Source organism: Ranitomeya imitator, chromosome 3 (assembly GCF_032444005.1).
Source record: "Ranitomeya imitator isolate aRanImi1 chromosome 3, aRanImi1.pri, whole genome shotgun sequence".
NCBI classification, from domain to species: domain Eukaryota; kingdom Metazoa; phylum Chordata; class Amphibia; order Anura; family Dendrobatidae; genus Ranitomeya; species Ranitomeya imitator.
In genome coordinates this window covers 206,626,928-206,635,687 of record NC_091284.1, presented here as the reverse complement: position 1 = coordinate 206,635,687, position 8,760 = coordinate 206,626,928, and the positions used below count along the sequence as shown (strand labels likewise).

Genomic DNA, 8,760 nt, shown 5'->3' with positions numbered 1-8,760 from the left:
GTTGCCAGCTACACAGCAGGGGAACAGCTGGCGTTGCTGAACCCCACTGACACATTGGCGGGTGTTTTGCTCTGTGCAGCTAGCACTTTCGGGCACCAACTGGCGGTGTTAGAGCCCAGGGTCAGCAGGAGGAGGAGAGGAGCAGAGTGTAGGTCAAAGCCTGCACTGGTGGCAGCTTTAGGTCTGTTGTGCCAGTGTGGCTTGTGCTGGACACGTTGCCGACTACACAGCAGGGGAACAGCTGGCGTTACTAAACCCCACTGACACATTGGCGGGTGTTTTTCTCTGTGCAGCCAGCACTTCCAGGCACCAACTGGTGGTATTAGAGCCCAGGGTCTGCAGGAGGAGCAGAGTGTAGGCCGAAGCCTAATTGAACCAATTTCAAAGGTAACCTTTAACCCACCCTCAGGTTTAACAAACTAGAAGACTGTATCAAAAAGCTTGGCACTCAATAATGCTTGTAGAAAATAAAGTCATTTATTTTGCATCAGGACAAACAGATCAGCTGTAGCTCGTATCTTGCTAAACGTTTTCGGTCCTTTGTGGACCTTCCTCAGAGCAAGTTTATCTAATGTAATACAGAGATTATACAAAATAGAAAAAAAGAAATATAAGGATCAAAATAACAATCTGTCAATGTCAAAACACATTACATAACTCAATATAAGACAAAAAACATAAATAACTGCAATATATGTCAAAATGCTGAAATAACAGTGACTGCAGCTGTTAGACTAGTTTCCGGAGAGACAAGCACAGAGCGTTTCCAGAGTGACAAAACACAAGGCGTGACGTCCATTAAATATAGAGTCATCAGTACCAACTTGAGATCCTAATGGAAAGGATATTGTGGAACGGAGAGACGAACATATGTGCTCCTTATGGATCTAAGTGGGTGACGTAGATAAGCTGAGGTATCGTGATGCGTACTAGAGAGGTGCCTAAAAGAACAATGCCATAATCGTGCTCTGGTGTATCGTGCCAACATCTCATGATCTGGAGAAGAGAACGTAGTGTCAAAAGCAGAGTAATAAAACACAGAGGCAATCTCAACAGTTCAAGAGAAGTAGGATTACAAGGAAATACGGTGACAATGGGATAGCTGCCCATGTTGTGTGTCCTGTGATGCTAAATAGGCTGATGTAAGAGAATAATCACCTGGAGCGTAGGATCTGGACATTTAATCAGATGCATGAGTATGCTGACAATATATGTAGAGGCAAATTTCAGAGGCTGCAATGTTCAAAAAGAGATTCAATAAGAATTTCCCAGGTTATAAGGGAAATCTACCACATGGTAAGTGTAGGATAATGATGGACAAGCTTACCACTAATGGAGACCGTGACTGAGCAGAATAAGCTGCTTGGGCATACGATGTGCCCACACTGTGCACTAAAATGGTGAAACAATGATGGGTCAGTGTAACGCACTCACATAATGGAGGGGCGTTTAGAGGGGGGAACGCCACGTGTGTGTGCTTACCGTTCTGTTGCCTGGAGCGCTGGTGGCGTGCTGAGACGCTGAGGGAGTCACGCTGCAAGTGGGGCCAGAACTTCCGGGTATTTAGCTAGGAGGGGGCGTATCACATGCAGCTGCACGTCAAGGCAGTCATGTGACCACAGTGGGTGTGTGCAGGCACAGGGTATTGTGAGCCTGTATAAAGATACAGGCGCTGCTGGCTTCATGTAGCAGAGGGGAATGAGTGTGTAGACACAGGAACTGATGTATGTGAGGGAATGGTAGCTCCTGGATTAAAAAGGAAGAGGGATGTAATACTAATGGTAACAAGGTTCCCAGGATGGGTGTAGTGTCATGTGCGGAAATAAACGTGGGCTATTGTGGCATATACAAAAGCGGCTAGGAGAGAACATACTGAAGAAATAAAGCAATAGGTAATCTGCTATAGTATGATATACTATACCGTGGATAGCACGGGGTGCCCAAAAAGAGTGAATAAGTGCAGGACTAGCGGTTCTATGAGGAAAAAGAGAACATAGATTAATGAAAGCACATGGATAATACTATAGACTGCAACAAAGCATGAATTACAGTGCGAGGGTTCAATTACAATGAATTGAATGCAACATGATGGAATCACATATAAAATGATGGTATCATATAGTTGTCCATAGATCACAGAAAACTGGAGGTGTCGTAATCTCTATTTAGTCCCCTAGGTTCCAGAGTCTGAAGGGTAAAAATCCAATACGCCTCACGTTTCTTTAACAGTTTAATCCTGTTCTGTCCCCTTCTGTTAATGTCCACTTGTTCTAGAACTTGGAACCTCAGTTGGGCCAGATTATGCCCTGCATTGTGAAAGTGATACGGAAGGGGGAGATGGTTCTTCTTACACCTTATGTTAGATTTATGTTGTGATATCCTATCACGTATGGCTTGCGTGGTCTCTCCCACATATGCAAGGCCGCAAGGGCACTTGATCATGTAGACCACATACATGGAATCACAGGTGAAGAAGCCTTTCGCCGGGTAACTCTGGCCTGTGTGGGGGTGAAAAAAATGATCACCCTTCTGGATATTGTTGCATTGGAGGCATTTGAGACAGGGAAAAGTACCCTGTCTCTGTGACTGTAAAAACAACTGTTTTGGTATCCTGATATTGGACCCAATATCAGCCCTTACCAGTTTGTCCCTAATGTTGGTGGGTCGCCGGTAGCAGGGGAGAAACGGTTGTTGGAACTCGGGGATGTTAGTATAACTCTTACTGAGAATGTTCCAATGTTTATGTAGTGAAGCCTGGACCCACTTGGAGTAAGGGTGGAAGGTATTAACAAAGGGTATGCGCGAAGTGGAGACCCTGTTTCTGGGGGTAGCATGTCTTGCAGAGGTCAGGAGTTGTGATGGATAGCCCCTGGTGGAAAATTTCTCTTCCATTTCATCAAGTCGTAGTGTCTTAGCGTCTTCCTTGGTTACAATCCTTTTGACTCTCTGGAACTGTGAAATAGGAATGGACTTCTTAATGGCTGGGGGGTGGAAACTAGTATATTCTAGTAAGCTGTTCCTATCTGTGGTTTTGGTGAACAGATCTATAGAAAGGGTACCTTCTGCGTTCTTTTGTAACATGGTGTCAAGGAAACTAATCATTTCCGTACTGTACTGCAGGGTAAATTTGAGTTCGGGCCAAATACTATTGATGTGAGAGTCAAAAAGTAAAAGTGTTTCTATTGGCCCGTCCCAGATACAAAAGATATCATCTATGAATCTCCGCCACAATCTGGAGTGTTGCATGAATAATGGATGATTATAAACAAAATCCTCCTCAAATGACGCCATGTAGGCCACCGCATACGGGGGCGCTACATTAGACCCCATCGCGGTCCCCTGTCGCTGAATGTAAAACGTGTCCTGGAACATAAAATAGTTTTCCCTGAGGACTAGGTCCAGCAGGTTGGAACAAAATCGTCTAATCCTAGGGTCAGTGTTGGCATCCGCCAACAGTCGATCAGTGGCCCTCATCCCTTTGGTATGTGTAATGGATGTGTACAAACTGCTCACATCCCAGGTGGTGAGAATAGCCGTTGGGGGAAGTGGGCCCTGTCTTTTAATAAGATTGATGAAGTCACTAGTGTCCAGGAGAAACGATTTTGTTTGCTTAGTTAGGGGTGTTAAGATTTTCTCAAGTGTCATAGCTAAAGGGGACAGGATGGAGTCGGTAGATGATACTATCGGTCGGCCTGGTGGCTTGTGTAATCTTTTATGTATTTTGGGTAATACATAAAAGATAGGAATGATAGGATCGGTCTTGATGAGGTAATTCCTAAGTTTCTTATCTATGGTGCCTTCTTGTAGGTGGCGGTCAACTACAGATAGAATTTTGTTGGCTATGGTGTTTGTAGGATTATATGAAATGGCCTCATATACCCTGGTGTCCCCGAGTTGTCTTTGAACCTCCGCCATGTAATCAGTTTTGTCCATAACAACAATTGCCCCACCCTTATCAGCTGGTTTAATGATAAGGGATTTGTCAGTGGATAATTGTTCTAGTGCTATCTTTTCATCACGGGTTAAATTTGTGTGGTGATGGAATTTACCCTGATTGACCTCACGGTTAAGGGTGTCCATGTCCCTATCAACCAGAGAGACAAATGTCTCGATCAGAGGGTTGTCCTTGGGTGGCATATAGGAGCTAGGCTTGCATAGACCCAACTCATTGAGCTGTAAGAGGGCCGCAGTATCATGGGCTGCTGTAATCATCGGGTTTTTAGAGAAGTGAGCTTTTAACAAACTAGAAGAGCCACACCTTGTGCAGCAGAATTACTGCACAAGTAAAAGGTTGCTCTTTACATTTTGCTCCTTGCACACGCTGAATGAAACACGTTTACAATTTAGGCCCTTATACAGTCAAACTGTCTTGGAGGCGTGACTTGCCTTCTTAATGAGACGCGGCACAGCTGTCCAAAAATCCCACCTTGGTGCTGGGCGCAGCCTCCTAAGCGTCGCGTCCTGAGAGTCTGCGCTTTTGTTTTATCCCTTGGCCATGCGCTGTTAGCGCTGCCCATCTTCTGACCTCATTTCATGTCGGCTGGTGCGGTTAGCGATTCCCATGAATCCCAGACCCACAGTGTCTTTTCATAAATTCACACTGCGGGGCTGGGATTTATGGCCTTGCGCAGTAAATAGGTTAGCCTCTCACACATGTCCTTACACCTGCTTCAGACTGGGCAGCGTCAGCTGATCCCTTATCGCACGCCACGGCCATGAAGCCGCACAGTCTGAAGATGGCGGAAGGAGATGAGTGAAGAAAGGTGAAGATATGCACTGCTCATGCCCATCAATCACACCCTCGCAGTCAAAATAAATAAGACACCGAGGGGTGTTGTGTCGGGCAGGGCGGACGCACAGGCGCAGCCAGCCAACCAATGAGGTCAGAAGACGGGCAGCGCTACCAAGGGCGTTGCTGTGTGTCATTAAAAAGGAAAGTCACACCTCAGGGACGGTTTCATGGTCTCAGGGGATACATTTTTTACGTGTTGAGTTCGACGTGTGCAAGGAGAAAAAGTAAGCCACCTTGTACAAATGCAGCATTACTGCAGTACAAGGTGGCTGTTTTATATACAAACGCCTGGGGGGGGCAGGGTCCCTTTAATTTCAGTTCAGGTGTCTGCGTGGCATTTGCAGGACACGATGCCAGCTACACAGCAGGGGAACAGCTTGCGTTGCTGAACCCCACTGACACATTGGCTGGTGTTTTTCTCTGTGCAGCTAGCACTTCCGGGCACGAACTTGCGGTGTTAGAGCCCAGGGTCAGCAGGAAGAGGAGAGGAGCAGAGTGTAGGCCGAAGCCTGCACTGGTGGCAGTTTTAGGTCTGTTGTGTCTGCGTGGCGTTTGCAGGACACGTTGCCGGCTACACAGCAAGGGAACAGCTGGCGTTGCTGAACCCCACTGACACATTGGTGGGTGTTTTGCTCTGTGCAGCCAGCACTTCCGGGCACCAACTGGCGGTGTTAGAGCCCAGGGTCAGCAGGAGGAGGAGAGGAGCAGAGTGTAGGCCGAAGCCTGCACTGGTGGCAGCTTTAGGTCTGTTGTGCCAGCGTGGCTTGTGCTGGACACGTTGCCGACTGCACAGCAGGGGAACAGCTGGCGTTGCTGAACCCCACTGACACATTGGCGGGTGTTTTTCTCTGTGCAGCCAGCAATTCCGGGCACCAACTGGCGATGTTAGAGCCCAGGGTCAGCAGGAGGAGGAGAGGAGCAGAGTGTAGGCCGAAGCCTGCACTGGAGGCAGCTTTGTGTCTGCGTTGCGTTTGCAGGACACATTGCCAGCTACACAGCAGGGGAGCAGCTGGCGTTGCTGAACCCCACTGACACAATGGCGGGTGTTTTTTTCTGTGCAGCTAGCACTTCCGGGCACCAACTGGCGGTGTTAGAGCCCAGGGTCTGCAGGAGGAGCAGAGTGTAGGCCGAAGCCTAATTGAACCAATTTCAAAGGTAACCTTTAACCCCCCTCAGGTGTTACAAACTAGAAGAGCCACACCTTGTGCAGCAGTAATGCTGCACAAGTAAAAGGTTGCTCTTTACATTTTGCTCCTTGCACACGCTGAATGAAACACGTATACAATTTAGCCCCTTATACAGTCAAACTGTCTTGGAGGCGTGACTTGCCTTGTTAATGAGACGCAGCACAGCTGTCAAAAATCCCACCTTGGTGCTGGGCGCAGCCTCCTGAGCTGTACAGGAGTCTGTGCTCTTGTGTTATCCCTTGGCCATGCGCTGTTAGCGCTGCCCGTCTTCTGACCTCATTTCATGTCAGCCGGAGCGGTTAGCGATGCCCATGAATCCCAGCCCCGCAGTGTCTTTTCATAAATTCACACTGCGGGGCTGGGATTCATGCACTTACCCTGTTGCGGTGAATATCACTTTATTAGGACATATAAACAAACGGATAGCAGGGAGGGATAGGGTCAGCCACGGACAACGATCGTTTCGTGCTCTACGGCACTTCAACGGGTCCCGTTGAAGTGCCGTAGAGCACGAAACGATCGTTGTCCGTGGCTGACCCTATCCCTCCCTGCTATCCGTTTGTTTATATGTCCTAATAAAGTGATATTCACCGCAACAGGGTAAGTGCGCGCCTACTTTTTCTTTTTTGCCATTTGGATTCTGCACACATTTTTCCTGGCAGCAGCACCCCGTTGATTCAGGTGTAAAGGATTCATACAGCCAGTATCACTTTCTGTGGTGCTAGACCGATATTATAATACGGTCACTGAGTTGGACCTTTGAGCAGTGCGGATGTGTGTTTTCTCTACTATTGGGCTGGGATTCATGACCTTGCGCAGTAAATATGTTCGCCTCTCACTCATGTCCTTACACCTGCTTCAGACTGGGCGGCCTCCGCTGATCCCTTAGCGCATGCCACGGCCATGAGGCCGCACAGTCTGAAGAAGGCGGAAGGAGATGAGTGAAGACAGGCGAAGATATGCACTGCTCATTCCCATCAATCACACCCTCGCAGTCAAAATAAATAAGACACCGAGGGGCGTTGTGTGGGGCAGGGCGGACGCACAGGCGCAGCCAGCCAACCAATGAGGTCAGAAGACGGGCAGCACTACCAAGGGGGTTGCTGTGTGTCATTAAAAAGGAAAGTCACACCTCAGGGATGGTTTCATGGTCTCAGGGGACACATTTTTTACGTGTTGAGTTCGACGTGTGCAAGGAGAAAAAGTGATCCACCTTGTACAAATGCAGCATTACTGCTGTACAACGTGGCTGTTTTATATACAAACGCCTGGGGGGGCAGGGTCCCTTTAATTTCAGTTCAGGTGTCTGCGTGGCGTTTGCAGGACATGATGCCGGCTACACAGCAGGGGAACAGCTGGCGTTGCTGAACCCCACTGACACATTGGCTGGTGTTTTGCTCTGTGCAGCTAGCACTTCCGGGCACAAACTTGCCGTGTTAGAACCCAGGGTCAGCAGGAGGAGGAGAGGAGCAAAGTGTAGGCCGAAGCCTGCACTGGTGGCAGTTTTAGGTTTGCTGTGTCTGCGTGGCGTTTGCAGGACATGTTGCCGGCTACACAGCAGGGGAACAGCTGGCGTTGCTGAACCCCACTGACACATTGGCTGTTTTTCTCTGTGTAGCTAGCACTTCCGGGCACGAACTGGTGGTGTTAAAGCCCAGGGTCAGCAGGAGGAGGAGAGGAGCAGAGTGTAGGCCGAAGCCTGCACTGGTGGCAGTTTTAAGTCTGTTGTGCCTGTGTGGCTTGTGCAGGACACATTGCCGGCTACACAGCAGGGGAACAGCTGACGTTGCTGAACCCCACTGACACATTGGCGGGTGTTTTTCTCTGTGCAGCTAGCACTTCCGGGCACAAACTGGCGGTGTTAGAGCCCAGGGTCTGCAGGAGGAGCAGAGTCTAGGCCGAAGCCTGCACTGGAGCAAGTTGAAAGGGAACCTTTAACCCCCCCCAGGCGTTTGTTGCTGAAAGTGCCATCTTGTACAGCACTAATGCTGGAAAAGGTGGCTCTTTTAATTATGCTCCTTGCAAATGCTGAACTAGACACTCATGTAATATGTCCCCTCACACCGTAAAACCGTCCCGGAGGTGTGACTTTCCTTTGTAATGTGACGCAGCACAGCTGTCATTCCTACCCCCTTGGTGCCGTGCGACGCCTACTCAGCGTTGTTTGAATGTGTCCCGGAGCCTGCGCTGTAATGATATCCCTTGGCCATGCACACTTTGCGCTGCCCATCTTCTGACATCATTTGGTGTTGGGCTGGCTGTGCCTGTGCGTCCACGCTGCCCAAGATCCCACCTCGCAGTGTCGTCTAATGTAATCCCACTGCGGGCCTGGGATCCATGGGCATGCGCAGTGCATATCATCGCCTCTCACTCCCCTCCTTCCGGCTTCTTCAGACTGTGTGGCGTCACGGCCGTGGCATGCTATTAGGGATCAGCTGACGCCGCACAGTCTGAATGATGTCAGAAGATGGGCAGCGCAAACTGTGCATGGCCAAGGGATAACATGACAGCGCAGGGTCCGTGACAGAATCAAACAACACTGAGGAGCCGGCACACGGAGCCAAGGGGGTAGGAATGACGGCTGTGCTGCGTCACATAACAAAGGAAAGTCCCACCTCCAGGACAGTTTAACGGTGTGAGGAGACACATTTCATAAGTGTTAGGTTCAGCCTGTGCAAGGAGCACAACAAAAATAGGCACCTTTTCCTCGTGCAGCATTACTGCTGCACAAGGTGGCTCTTTCAGTAAAAAACGCCTGGGGGGGACTGGTTCACTTAAATT

The 8,760-nt window shown here is 49.1% G+C and overlaps 1 long non-coding RNA gene across 1 annotated transcript; it reads right to left on the bottom strand.

Annotated features, from left to right (window-relative positions):
- Positions 1-455: 455 nt before the first annotated feature.
- Positions 456-1,310, bottom strand: LOC138671997 (uncharacterized). The gene is made up of 2 exons (XR_011319524.1): positions 1,159-1,310; positions 456-996 (listed from the first exon to the last, which is right to left on the bottom strand). It is a non-coding gene; the product is annotated as an uncharacterized lncRNA (long non-coding RNA).
- Positions 1,311-8,760: the final 7,450 nt, after the last annotated feature.